Raw genomic sequence first — 13,455 nt, 5'->3', positions numbered from 1 at the left:
ATTGTTCAAAGGTCTGAATAAAAAGCATAGAGTCTCAAGCTCAACAGTGGGGTGGGATGCAAGGAAAGAGGGAGAACGACTTCTCACTTGTTATTTTACGTATCTGTGTCTTTTGAATTTAAAAAATGAATGTTATCCATGTATTGTTTAATTTAAATTAAAAATTTCAAAAGACTCCTCTTCCCCAAGTGTCTTGTGAAGAGGAAGCCACGACATCCAGGAGCTATGTGCTGGTTTTGGAAGCTGCTTCCTGTGGGATCAATAAATTCTTGTTGATAGATTGATTGATCCACCGGGAGCCCGCAAACTAGGCTTAACCCACGCGGCTGGCTTCCACTCAGCCCTGGGAGGGAAGTTTATTTATTTAAATTTGTAAGTAAGAACAATTCCAACTTGCCAGAAACAGAAAAGGAGGTTTTTATCGGGCATAAGGGAGGGAATGGGGAAAGGAAAGCTTTTACAGAAGGTCCCCAAAGGACCCAGGAGTTTCGTTCTTCTTTTCTTTAACCTCAGCCCTTTCATAAATAAATTAAGGGGTGATGAGGTAATTAGATCCTGTACCATCAGTAATGGGGGAGGAAGAAGAGGAGAGGAAGTCCAGCTGGAATGGGATATGAAGATAGATCAATCTTAAAGGACAGATAAAATCAAATCAGCAGGCCTTTCCTAACTTGAAGTACTTAAAGAATTAATTGGCTGACAGTATCAAGGGCATCACTGCTCCATGAGTAGGTTCTCCTTAGTAAATCTGTCATAGGAGGCCTGCAGTTAAAAACTTCACTACTCAAGGACACCCTAGGGCCCACCTTGGGGGCCCCAAGTTGTGTCAAAGGGTAATATCTCCCCCAGGGTTCTGTGGGTGACCATCTTATTCGTCCCAGTCAGAATATTTACTGGGCTCTGACTGCTACCTGGCACTGTACCAGGGCTGGGGACAGAGCAGAGTGAATCAGACACTGTCTCTACGCTTAAGAAGTATCTAGGTTAGGAGGCCAAGGCCAGACCTTGAAGCTCAGCTCCCAAGAGCTGTAGCTAGCCCAGCTCTGCTTTGTACTGACTGCAACAGAGAACCTGTTTTGCCATATGGCTAAACCACCAGTGCCTTGGCACTGTATTTCTTTAAAAAAAAAAAATTTTTTTTTTTTTTTTTAACGAAACAGAAGACAGACAAAAAAGCTTCATCTCTTGCCAGGACACTCCAACCATTTGCAATAATTGCATTTGGTTGAATGTGCAGGTGCTCTCTGGCACTTGTTTTTTCTGCTCAGTATCCTATTGGCCCACCCTTTTCTTCTTCCAGCACCCATGTCTGGCTAACTCATCCTCAACCTTATAGCCTTCTGAGACTTTTAGCCCTTGAGAAACATCCTTGGTCCGTCTCGAGGTTCTGCAGTCACAGGTTCTCACTCCATCAGAGCGCAATCACTCTGCTTCTTTGTTCGTCTGATTCCCCACTAAGCCATGACCTCAGGAGGGGGAAGCAGTATATAGCACCAGCACGGAGGCAGCTATACCAAGTTCTTGAAACATATCTATTAATCAAGTGGGAATAAAAACAAAGAGACTGGGAAAAAATGTTAAGCAGAGGAGGTATTTAAATGGCTTTCCCCCCCTAAATGAGCCCTTTTACCTTATTACAGACACCACAGTAATTAAGAGCTGAACAGCTCGTTCTCATTCATGGAATGAGAAGTAACAGGATGACACATGAAAAATCCATGTTACCACGTTTTTAAGCCAAGCTTCTAAACAGAGATCAAAATTCCCAGGATACTGTAGCAGTAGAGAGTAGGAAGCCCTTGATGAAGGACAGTTATTCATATCATTACTAAGTGGTAAATGTTTTGCTTTTAGAAACAGATATCTGGAGGATGTGCTCATTCAGGGCATGATGAAGATAATTCTTCCCCACAAACACTTTGTTTCTTAAATGCAAACAATAAAAGTACAAAAAAGTCTTCACTAAAGCAAAGTCTGCTTTTTTTTTTGCCAAGTGGGTGATTCCCTGACCCATATAGTACATTCTGGTCATTTAAGTTCAGTGTGTATTATGTGCCAGGGACTGTGCTAGGCAGTAGGGGTACAAAGACGGGATACTCTTTTTTTACGTCCTAGGAAGAGTATAGGAGAGGGTGAAGGTATGTAAAAACCCAAATCTCAGTAACAGAAGGCCCAGTGAAGAAAGTGTCAGAAGAGATATAAACAAGAAGCCTTGTGGGGGGCAACTGGGTGGCTCAGTCGGTTAAGCTTCTGCCTTCGGCTTAGGTCATGATCCCAGGGTCCTGGGATTGAGTTCCACATCAGGCTCCTTACCAGTAGGGAGCCTGCTTCTCCCTCTTCCTCCATCTGCCGCTCCCCCTGCTTGTGCTCTCTCTCCCTCTGTCAAATAAATAAATAAAATCTTAAAAAAAAAAAAAGCGGGGGGGGCTCTGGGGCACCTGGGTGGTGCAGTTGTTAAGCGTCTGCCTTTGGCTCAGGGCATGATCCCAGAGTCCTGGGATCGAGCCCCACATCAGGCTTCTCCGCTAGGAGCCTGCTTCTTCCTCTCCCACTCGCCTTGCTTGTGTTCCCTCTCTCGCTGGCTGTCTCTGTCAAATAAATAAATAAAATCTTTAAAAAAAAAAAAAAAAAGAAAGGATCTGAAGAAGAGGAACCTGGGAAGATAGAAATGGAGGTGGTAGAAAGGAAACATTTCAGGTAGATGAACAAGGACGGGGCCAAGGGAGCCACGGCACACATCTGCATTCTCTGTAAATGCCACTGGGCTGGGTCAGAGTGTATATGCTGACTTCCCAAAACAGAAAATTATTATTATTATTATTATTATTATTTAGCAAGAGAGTGGTGCATGGGGGAGGAGGCCAGAGGGAGAAGGAGAGAGAGAGAATCTTAAGCAGGCTCCTCACTCAGCATGGAGCCCGATATGGGGCTCAATCTCACAACTCTGAGGTCGTGACCTGAGCTGAAATCAAATCAACTGCTTAACTGACTGAGTCACCCAGGCGCCCCAGAAAATTATTCTTGAACATCAGCACACATCTTACTTATGTGAGATTGCCAATATGGTCACATAGGCAGTTATTTCTTTTTTTTTTTTTTTAGTAAAGAGCAAAATACTACTTTGCCAAAAAAATAATTCACTTTCCTTCCATAGCCACCTTCTGAGAAAGTTGTAAAAATGTCGAAAAACTTGTTTGTTCTTAAGTATGCTCAAAACAGAAGATACGAACTGAAGATAAAAAGCCTGGACTACGAAAAAACAAACAAAAAACCTGGACTAGAAATGTTAATCTAGCGTAGCAAAATGGAGACATTGAGAGTGGGGCAGACTAGAGAAATAAATGTGCCCTAAAGTCTTAGTCATTATGTAATTGTGATATGTTATTTAAAAAATACACATTGGTTAGCAATGGGAAGGTAACCGTGGTAGAACTGAAAAGCATAATAGAGTTTCTAAAATAACAGGGAGAATGGGGGCTCCTGGCTGGCTCAGTTGGAAGAGCGTGTGACTCTTGATCTCAGAGTCATGAGTTTGAGCCCCATTTTGGGTGTCGAGATTACTAAAATAAGGGATAAGGAAATGGTATTAAGGCAGCAAAAGTAAGGAAAAGGACAAAGGGGAAATTAGAATAAATAGTAAGCATAAAATGGAATGAAAGGAATAACAGCCGATGTATCTGTTATACAATAAACAGGCTGAATCCCCCTTTCACACGCATAGTGACAAATTGGATTTTTTTAATCTAGCTGGATTTTTTTTTAAGATTTTATTTTTAATTAATTGCCATACCCAACATAAGGCTTGAACTTACAACCCTGAGATCAAGAGTCACATGCTCTACCAAAGAAGCCAGTCAGGCACCCCTAGCTGGATTTTAAATATAGAGAGAGAGAGAGAGAGAGAGAGAGACAGAGACAGAGACAGAGAGATGGAACCCACCTAAACAATGTGACAGGAAAAGTTAAAAATAAACAAATGGGAGTCCTGGCTGGCTCAGTCAGTAGAGCATGTGATTCTTGATCTCAGGGTTGTAAGTTTGAGCCCCATGTTGGGTGTAGAAATTACTTCAAAAAATGAATGAACGAAAATAGATATATATGTGATCAAATATATGCCAGATAAATGCAAACAAAAAGCAAACAGCATTATTCATAACAGGGAAAAATTGGAAATAAGTCAGATGTGTATCAACTGATGAATGGATAAACTGTAGTATACCCATGAATGGATTATTCAGCAATGAAAAAGGAATGAAGTACTGATACACTAACCTTAAAAACATTATGTTGAATGATAAAAGCGAACCACAAAAGAACATGTATTATATGATTCCACTTGCATGAAATGTCCAGAATAGGCAAATCTGTAGAGACAGGAAGTGAACTAGCAGCTGCCTAGGACTTTGGTGAATGAGGGCTGGGGAGAATGACTGCTAAAGGGTATGAAGTTTCTTTTTGAGGTGATGACAATGTTATAAAATTGATTGTGATGATAGCTGCATAAACGTGTGAATATACTAAAAGCCATTGTAGTAAAAAAATGCAAGAATATTCTGGAAAATCTTTCAAATACTCCAAATAGTAGAGATTACATAGGCTGCATTCTCTGAACATAATCTAGTAAAACGAAATATCAGCAGCAAAAACAGGAGGAAAATGTAACCACTTGGAAATTAAGAAACACTTCCTTAAATAAGTAAAAACAAAAAGTGAAATTTCAAGTCACCTATAATATTATGAATAAAACACTTCATACCAGGAGCGCCTGGGTAGCTTAAGCGTATGACTCTTGGCTTCAGCTTGGGTCATGATCTCAGAGTTGTGGGATCACACCCCATGTTGAGCCCTGCATAGGGTTCCAGGCTCCACATGGAGTCTGCTTGTCCCTCTCCCTCTTTTCCTCTCCCTGCTTTCTCTCCCTCTCTCTTTTTCAAATAAATAAATAAATAAATAAATAAATAAATAAATAAAAAATCTTAAAAACAAAACAAAATAAAACAACAACAACAAAACACTTCATACCAAACATGGGAATGTTGCTAAAGTTGTATTCAGAGGAAATTGTATAGCCTTGAAGGTTTTTATTATTTAAAAAAGATGAATGAATTAAATATTCAAAATCTAAAATAGTATAAGAACCATGTACACCAAAATAAAAGAAAAAGAAAATTCAAAAACATTAAAATCTAAAATTAACAAAATAACAATTGGTCAAAAATATTTTAAAGGATTTAAGGGGCACCTGGGTGGCTCAGTCAGTTAAGCATCTGCTGTCAGCTCAGGTCAGGATCCCAGGGTCCTGGGATCAAGCCCGACACTGGGCTCCCTGCTCAGCGGGGAGCCTGCTTCTCCCTCTCCCTCTGCCTTTCCCCCTGCTTGTGCTCGCGTGCTCTGTCTCCCTCTTTCTGTCAAATAAATAAATAAATAAAATCTTTAAAAAAATATTTTAAAGGATTTGAAAGGACCAATAAAATAGAAGAGAAAAATATCTTGGCAAGCCTGAATAAAGGGTAAAGTATAGCAAAAAATAATAATAAACAGTACTCATTAATAAGAAAGGAAATATAACCAGCAATAATAGCAATTAAAAGAGGTTATTATGTATTATGTGTGCCAAATAATTAGATAATCTAGGGGAAATAACTTCCTGGCCCAAACAAAAAACAAAACAAAACAAACAACAACCCAACCTATAATTCATCTCAGAAGAGAAAGGAAGCCTAAGTAAACCAACTGTAAGAGAGACTGAAAAGGTAAGTATCAATCATCTTAGAAGGCACCAAGTACAGATGGATTTACAACTGAGATGTCTTCAATTTTAAAGAACAAGAGGAAACTTGGGGTGATAGATATGTTCCATTATCTTCATTTCTTCATTGTGGTGATGGTTCCATAGGGATATGCATAAATCAAAACTCATCAATTGTACACTTTAAATATGTACAATGTATTGTATGGCAATGATACCTCGAAAAAGATGTTTATGAAAAGACAGAGAAAGTAGGACACCCACTTCCAGCGATGATGAGCTAATCCTCTAATCCTAAACAACCATAAAACTGGAGATGATTGTTTTCAGGCATTGGCAAATGGGCAACGTACACTATGACTCTTGAGAAAAGAATAGACTAGATGAGTCCCCTGTTTGTCCTGGCTTTCTGCCTGGAACAATTTCCCAACTACAGTGAATCCCAAGCAAAGCAGTGGTCTTCCCGAGCTTAAGAGGCAGAAATCAGTATTTGGGGTTGCTGAAGCAGCAGGAATTTGCAGGTCAGGGTACAGAAAAGCAGGGAATAACAGCACAACAGGAGGTGGGAGGAGGCAGAAGTCTACACAGGAATTCTTGAGTCCTTGGCCAAAGAAGGCTGGGCTGTGGGTTGTGTGTGTACAGAGTGAGACTCCATGAGGCTTAGCAGAGAACAACTGCTCACTCAGGGCTGAGAACTGATCCGAGACACCGGAGTTTGCTCAATGTTAGAACATCTTAGAGTTCAAGCCCAACCAGAGTAGGCATGTTGAACATTTTGGGTATTTAGTTGAGACCCCAAAAGGCCATGCTGTAGGAGTAAGGACTGCATCCTAGAGTAAGGACCATGCCCTAGAACCAAAGACAAAATCAAGAGACTGTCCCAAATAAAATTTAAAACCAATCCTGATAGGTATGAGAAACTCCACCAGTAATTTAACCACTTATCAGAACAAAATTCAAAACCCTTGAAAAGAATGCAATAAAATCCAGACTCCCTAGAATGTGTCATTCATGTCTACCATACAATAAAAAGATATTATGTATGCAAAGATGAAGGAAAATGAGATAAACGATCTAGAGAAAGTCAGTGGAAAAAGATCCCAAGAGGACCTTGATGTTGGAATTAGAAAAGGATTTAACACAACTATAATAAACATGTTCAATGATTTAAAGGGGAAAAAATGAACCTAATGAGGGAACCACTCAGCAGAGAAATGGAAAATTTTAAAAATTGGGATCTATAGAACAGGTAAGTACAATATCTGAACTGAAAAATTCACCATGCAAAGTTAACAAAAGACAAAGAAGTGCCGAGTAAAGCTTCAATAAGCTTGAAGGATCAATACAAATTATCTAAATTGAAAAACAAAGGGAAAAGAGTTGAGAAAAAAATGAAGAGGTTCTTAGTGTCCCATAGGACAATATCAAACTGTAACCTATCTGTAATAAGAGCCCAAAAGTAAAGGAGAGATAAAGGGGTAGAAAAACCACGTGAATTGGGGCGCCTGGGTGGCACAGCGGTTAAGCGTCTGCCTTCGGCTCAGGGCGTGATCCTGGCGTTATGGGATCGAGCCCCACATCGGGCTCCTCTGCTATGAGCCTGCTTCTTCCTCTCCCACTCCCCCTGCTTGTGTCCCCTCTCTCGCTGGCTGTCTCCATCTCTGTCAAATAAATAAATAAAATCTTTAAAAAAAAAAAAAGAAAAGAAAAACCACGTGAAGAAGTAAGGGTCCAAATTTCCCAAATTTGGCAGAAAACATCACCCTACAGATCCAAGAAGCCCAGCACACCCCAAGTAAGATAAATACAAACAAACACACTCTTAGGAACATAATATTCAAAGCACTGAAACTACAAATAAGGAGAAAATCTAAGCAGCAGCAAGAGGGGTAAAGATACATTTACACACAGATAGAACACAATGAATATGACAACTCACTTCTCATTGAAAACAAATGCCAGAAGATACTGGAGCAAGATCTTTAAAGTGCTGAAATAGGGGGGCGCCTGACTTACTCAGCCAGGAGAGCATGCGACTCTTGATCTTGGGCTTGTGAGTTCAAGCCCCATGCTGGGTAGAGAGATTACTTAAAAATAGCATCTTTAAAAAAAATAGATAGGGGCGCCTGGGTGGCTCAGTTGGTTAAGCAGCTGCCTTCGGCTTGGGTCGTGATCCCCGGGTCCTGGGATCAGCCCCGCATCGGGCTCCCTGCTCAGTGGGAAGCCTGCTTCTCCCTCTTCCTCTGTGCCTCCCCCTGCTTATGCATTCTCTCTCGAATAAATAAAAAATCTTTAAAAAAAAATAGATAAAAATTAATGCTGAAATAAGAAAGTGTCAATCCAGAACTCCATCCAGTAAAAATATCCCTCAAAAACAAAGAGTGAAATAAAGATGTGTTCAGATAAACAAAAGTTAAAGAGAGTCCATTGCCAGACACAAGAAATGCTCAAGGAAATCCTCCAGGCTGAATGGAAATGATACCAGATAAAACTCAGATCTGCAGTAAGGAATGAAGAACACTAGAAATGAGAAATATGTGGATAAATATTTTAATAATTATCTTCTCAATTATAGGTTGACTATATTTCAGTGAAACTGGAAAATTTGTCGTTTATGTTTCCTTCTTTTCTTTTTTAAGTGGGCTCCACAATCAACGTGGGGCTTGAAATCAGGACCCAGAGATCAAGAGTCGCAGGCTCTACCAAGGGAGCCAACCAGGTGCTCTCTTATTCTTTTTTTTATTAATAGTAATCTCTATACCCAACGTGGGGTTCGAACTCACAAGCCCAAGATCAAGAGTCATTTGCTCTACTGACTAAGCCAGCTAGGTGCCCCTGTTTTCTTATTTTCTTTAAAAGACAACTGTTTAAAACAAAAACAGTACTATTGTATTGCCAGGTTTGTATATACCCATGAAATATAAGACTAATGGGACAAAAGATAATATTAGGGGTGTAAATGGAATTACAGTTGAACCTTGAGCAACACAGATTTGAATGGAACAGGTCCACTTATACACAGAATTTTTTCAATAAATACAGTACAATATTGTAAAAATATTTTCTCTTTCTTACACTTTACTCTTTCTTTTTTTTCCAAGTTTTTATTTAAATTCCAGTTAGTTAACACATACCATTTAATATTAGTTTCACGTGTAGAATTTAGTGTCAACAATTTTCTTAATGACATTTTCTTCTCTCTAGCTTACTTTACTGTAAAAAATACAGTATATATATATATATATATATATAACAGTATATATATATAACAGTATATATATATATATCATATAAAATATGTGTTAATCAGCTGTTCATGTATCAGTAATGCTTCTGATCAAGAATAGGCTAATAAGGGGCGCCTGGGTGGCACAGCGGTTAAGCGTCTGCCTTCGGCTCAGGGTGCGATCCCGGCGTTACAGGATCGAGCCCCACATCAGGCTCTTCCACCATGAGCCTGCTTCTTCCTCTCCCACTCCCCCTGCTTGTGTTCCCTCTCTCGCTGGCTGTCTCTATCTCTGTCAAATAAATAAATAAAATCTTTAGAAAAAAAAAAGACTAAGACAGAAATTATAAAAAAAAAAAAAAAAAGAATAGGCTAATAGTTAAGCTCTTGGGAAGTCAAAAGTTATACATGGATTTTTGACCGTGCCTGGGGTCAGCATCCCTAACTCTTGTGTGGTTCAAGGGTCAATTGTACACTGTTGTAAGAGTCTCACATTTCACATGAAATGGTACAATTTTAAATCTTTTAAAAATGACCACAATTTAAAGAAACTACAGGAAAACATTTATAAAACTGTGGGTGAGAGAAACCTCCTAAAATAAGGCAAACCCAGGGGCCTTTAAGGAAATGACTGGCAAATTTAACTACAAAAAATATGTATTTCTGGACTGCAGAAGACACCAAAACAAAGTAAAAAATAAACGACCAATTGGTAAAAAAAAATTCGCAACACAAGACACAAGAAAGACAAGAGTTTACAATTCCTACTATACAAAAAAGCCTCTACAAATTGTTGTGAAAAAAAGATAAAACAATCCAATGGAGAAGTGAGCAAAGGATATGAACAGGAGACTCCAAGAGGAAACTCAAATGGTCAATAAACATGAAAACTGCTTACCCTGTCTACTGATCTGGGAAATTCCAATTACAGAAACAACGAGAGAGCATTTTGCTGCTATCGTATTCATAAAAACACAGAAATGACATCTAGGGGCACCTGGCTGTCTCAGTCGGTGGAGCATGCAACTCTTGATCTCAGGGTTATGAGTTCGAGCCCCACATTGGGTATAGAGATTACTTTAAAAAATAAAATCTTAAAAAAAAAAAGAAAGAAATGACATCCAGTGTTAATACGAATGTGGAAAAAAGGTCACCCTCATTCCTTGCTACTAGAAAGGTGAATTGTTGGGGTGCCTGGGTGGCACAGTCGTTAAGCGTCTGCCTTCGGCTCAGGGCGTGATCCCGGCGTTCTGGGATCGAGCCCCACGTCAGGCTCCTCCGCTATGAGCCTGCTTCTTCCTCTCCCACTCCCCCTGCTTGCGTTCCCTCTCTCGCTGGCTGTCTCTCTCTGTCCAATAAATAAATAAAAATCTTAAAAAAAAAAAGGTGAATTGTTACAATCTTTTTGGGAAATAAAATGATAATATTTACTAAAATGTAAAACATTCATGCCCTTCGACCCAGCATTCCCACTTTGGGGAATCTATCCTATAATTCCTGAATAAACACAAGAATGTTTATGGCTGTATAGTTTGTAGTTACAAAAGAAAAGGAAAAAGCCTGAAACAATCCAACATCCATCAGTAGGGGAAGAGTAGAATCCACTATGTATATGAACAATATGGTATGTTACAGAGCTACTAAAAAAGAATGAGTAAGGTCTTTATTATTTTTCCTAGGAGGCATATACATGGTATACAGTATATAAAATCAGTTTATAGAGTAATATGTACAGTTTACCTAATTTTTAAAAAAATAAAAAAAAAACCTCACATAAAATCCTATAGATACGAGTTTCTTTTTTTTCTTTTTTTTAAAGATTTTATTTATTTATTTGACAGAGAGAGAGAGAGACAGCCAGCGAGAGAAGGAACACAAGCAGGTGGAGTGGGAGTGGAAGAAGCAGGCTCTTAGCGGAGGAGCCTGATGTGGGGCTCGATCCCAGAACGCCGGGATCACGCCCTGAGCCGAAGGCAGATGCTTAACCACTGCGCTACCCAGGCGCCCCTAGATACGAGTTTCTAATGGCCAAAGCTGGAACCAATTGAGCAACAAGATAAATATAGAAGTATTGGATTATAACCCAAACTATAGGTAAGAAGTATCCACAAGTCCATACCGATATAAATGATTGAATAAGTATATCCATGAGGGAGAAGAGACAAGTCTGCTTAGAATTCCAGATGATTTATACAGACACTCCATCAACAAGGAAAGGGAACATAAGTCCCCAATACTTAGGTGTGGGCTCTACATGGTGACTCTTCTAAAGAGTACAGTGCGTATGGGGGTGGGGGGGGTGGGGAGTACCTCGGCAGAGAACCCTGACAAATACTGTCTTAGCCAGGTGATCAAGGCCAATATCATTAGTGGTAAGTCATGTAGATAATATGTGCCCTTCACAGGATGTAATGAAAATGGCAATTTACCTCTGCAGTCTTCCTCCCCCAAACCAATAATCCCAATCTGATTATGAGGGAAACATCAGACAGATCCCAATAGAGGGACATTCTAGGAGACTTGACAGTTAAATGAAACATGGTCTCCTGGATGGGATCTAGGATATTAGGTAAAAAACCAAGAAAATCTTAACGAAATTATGGACCTTTGCTAATGTATCAATATTGCTCATTAATTGTAATAAATGTAGCATCCTAATGTAGGATGTTAATAGTAGGCGAAACTGTGTGTGTAGTATATGGGAACTCTCTATACTATCTTCTCAGATTTTCTGTAAATCTAAAACAGTCCCAGCCAATAGACACATGAAAACCTGCTCAGTATCGCTCATCATCAGGGAAATGCAAATCAAAACCACAATGAGATAGCACCTTATCTTTGTTAGAATGGCTAAAATCAAATACACGAGAAACGGCAAGTGTTGGCAAGGACGTAGAGAAAAAGAAACCCTCATGCACTGTTGGTGGAAATGCAAACTGGTGTAGCCAATGTGGAAAACAGTATGGAGGTTCCTCAAAAAATTAAAAGTAGAATTACTGGGGCGCCTGGGTGGCTCAGTCCATTGAGCATCAGACTCTTGATTTTAGCTCAGGCCATGGTCTCAGGGTTGTGGGATGGAGCCCCGTGTTGGGCTCCACACTCACCAGGGAGTCTGCTTGAGATTCTCTCCCTCTCTCTCTGCCCCTCCCCCTGCTCCTGCTCTCTCTCTCTCTCTCAAATAAATGAATAAATCTTTTTTTAAAAAAAATAGGGGCGCCTGGGTGGCACAGCGGTTAATCGTCTGCCTTCGGCTCAGGGCGTGATTCCAGCGTTACGGGATCGAGTCCCACATCAGGCTCTTCCGCTAGGAGCCTGCTTCTTCCTCTCCCACTCCCCCTGCTTGTGTTCCCTCTCTCGCTGGCTGTCTCTCTCTGTCGAATAAATAAATAAAATCTTAAAAAAAAAAAAATTACCATATGATCCAGTAATTTCACTACTGAGTATTTACCCAGAGAAAACTAAAACACTAGAGTGAAAAGATATATGCACCCCTACATTTATTGCAGCATTATTTTTTAGAAGATTTTATTTATTTATTTGACAGAGAGAGAGAGAACACACAAGCAGGGGGAGGGGCAGGCAGAGGGAGAGGGAGAAGCAGGCTCCCCACTGAGCAGAGGGCCCGATGTGGGGCTTGATCCCAGAACTTTGGGATCATGACCTGAGCTGAAGACTGAAGCTTGAACAACTGAGCCACCCAGGCGCCCCTATTACAGCATTATTTACAATTATTTACTATAGCCAAGATATGGAAGTAACCCAAGTGTTCATTCCATTCATAGATGAATGGATAAAGAAGACGTGGTGTGTGTGTGTGTGTGTGTGTGTGTGTGTGTGTGTGTGTGTGTAATGGAATATTAACCATAAAAAAAAAGAATGAGATCTTGACACTTACAACAACATGGGGATGGACCTAGAGGGTATAATGCTAAGGGAAATAAGTCAATCAGAAAAAGACAAACACCATATGATTTTGCTCATATGTGGAATTTAAGAAACAAAACAAAGAGAAAAGAAGGAAAAAGACTTTTAAATACAGAGAACAAATTTGTGGCTACCAGAGGGGAGACGCTGGGGGAGGGATGAAGCAGACAGAGGGTACTGAGTACACTTATCCTGATAAGCACTGAGTAATGTATAGACTTTTCAAACCATTATATTGTACACCTGAAACTAATATAACATTATTTATTAATTATCCTTCAATTTAAAGAAGAAAAAATAAATAGGGGCACCTGGCTGGCTCAGTTGGTAGAGCATGTGACTTTATGGCAAGGTTGTGAGTTCAAGCCCCACATGGAGTGTAGAACTCACTCAAGAAAAAAAAAGGAAAAAAATTAAGCGGTCCTAAAAATTAAAGTTTATTTTTCAAAAATCCTATATGTATACATACGGTTATGTTTATCCATAGATATGTGTATGGGTGTTGAGAAAGAGGTAGATCCTTGTCACATCAAGGGGGTGGAAATGGAGGCAGATG

The sequence above is a fragment of the Ursus maritimus genome, unplaced genomic scaffold, assembly GCF_017311325.1.
Source record: "Ursus maritimus isolate PB19 unplaced genomic scaffold, ASM1731132v1 scaffold_33, whole genome shotgun sequence".
Taxonomy (NCBI): domain Eukaryota; kingdom Metazoa; phylum Chordata; class Mammalia; order Carnivora; family Ursidae; genus Ursus; species Ursus maritimus.
Note: the sequence above shows the minus strand (reverse complement) of the source record.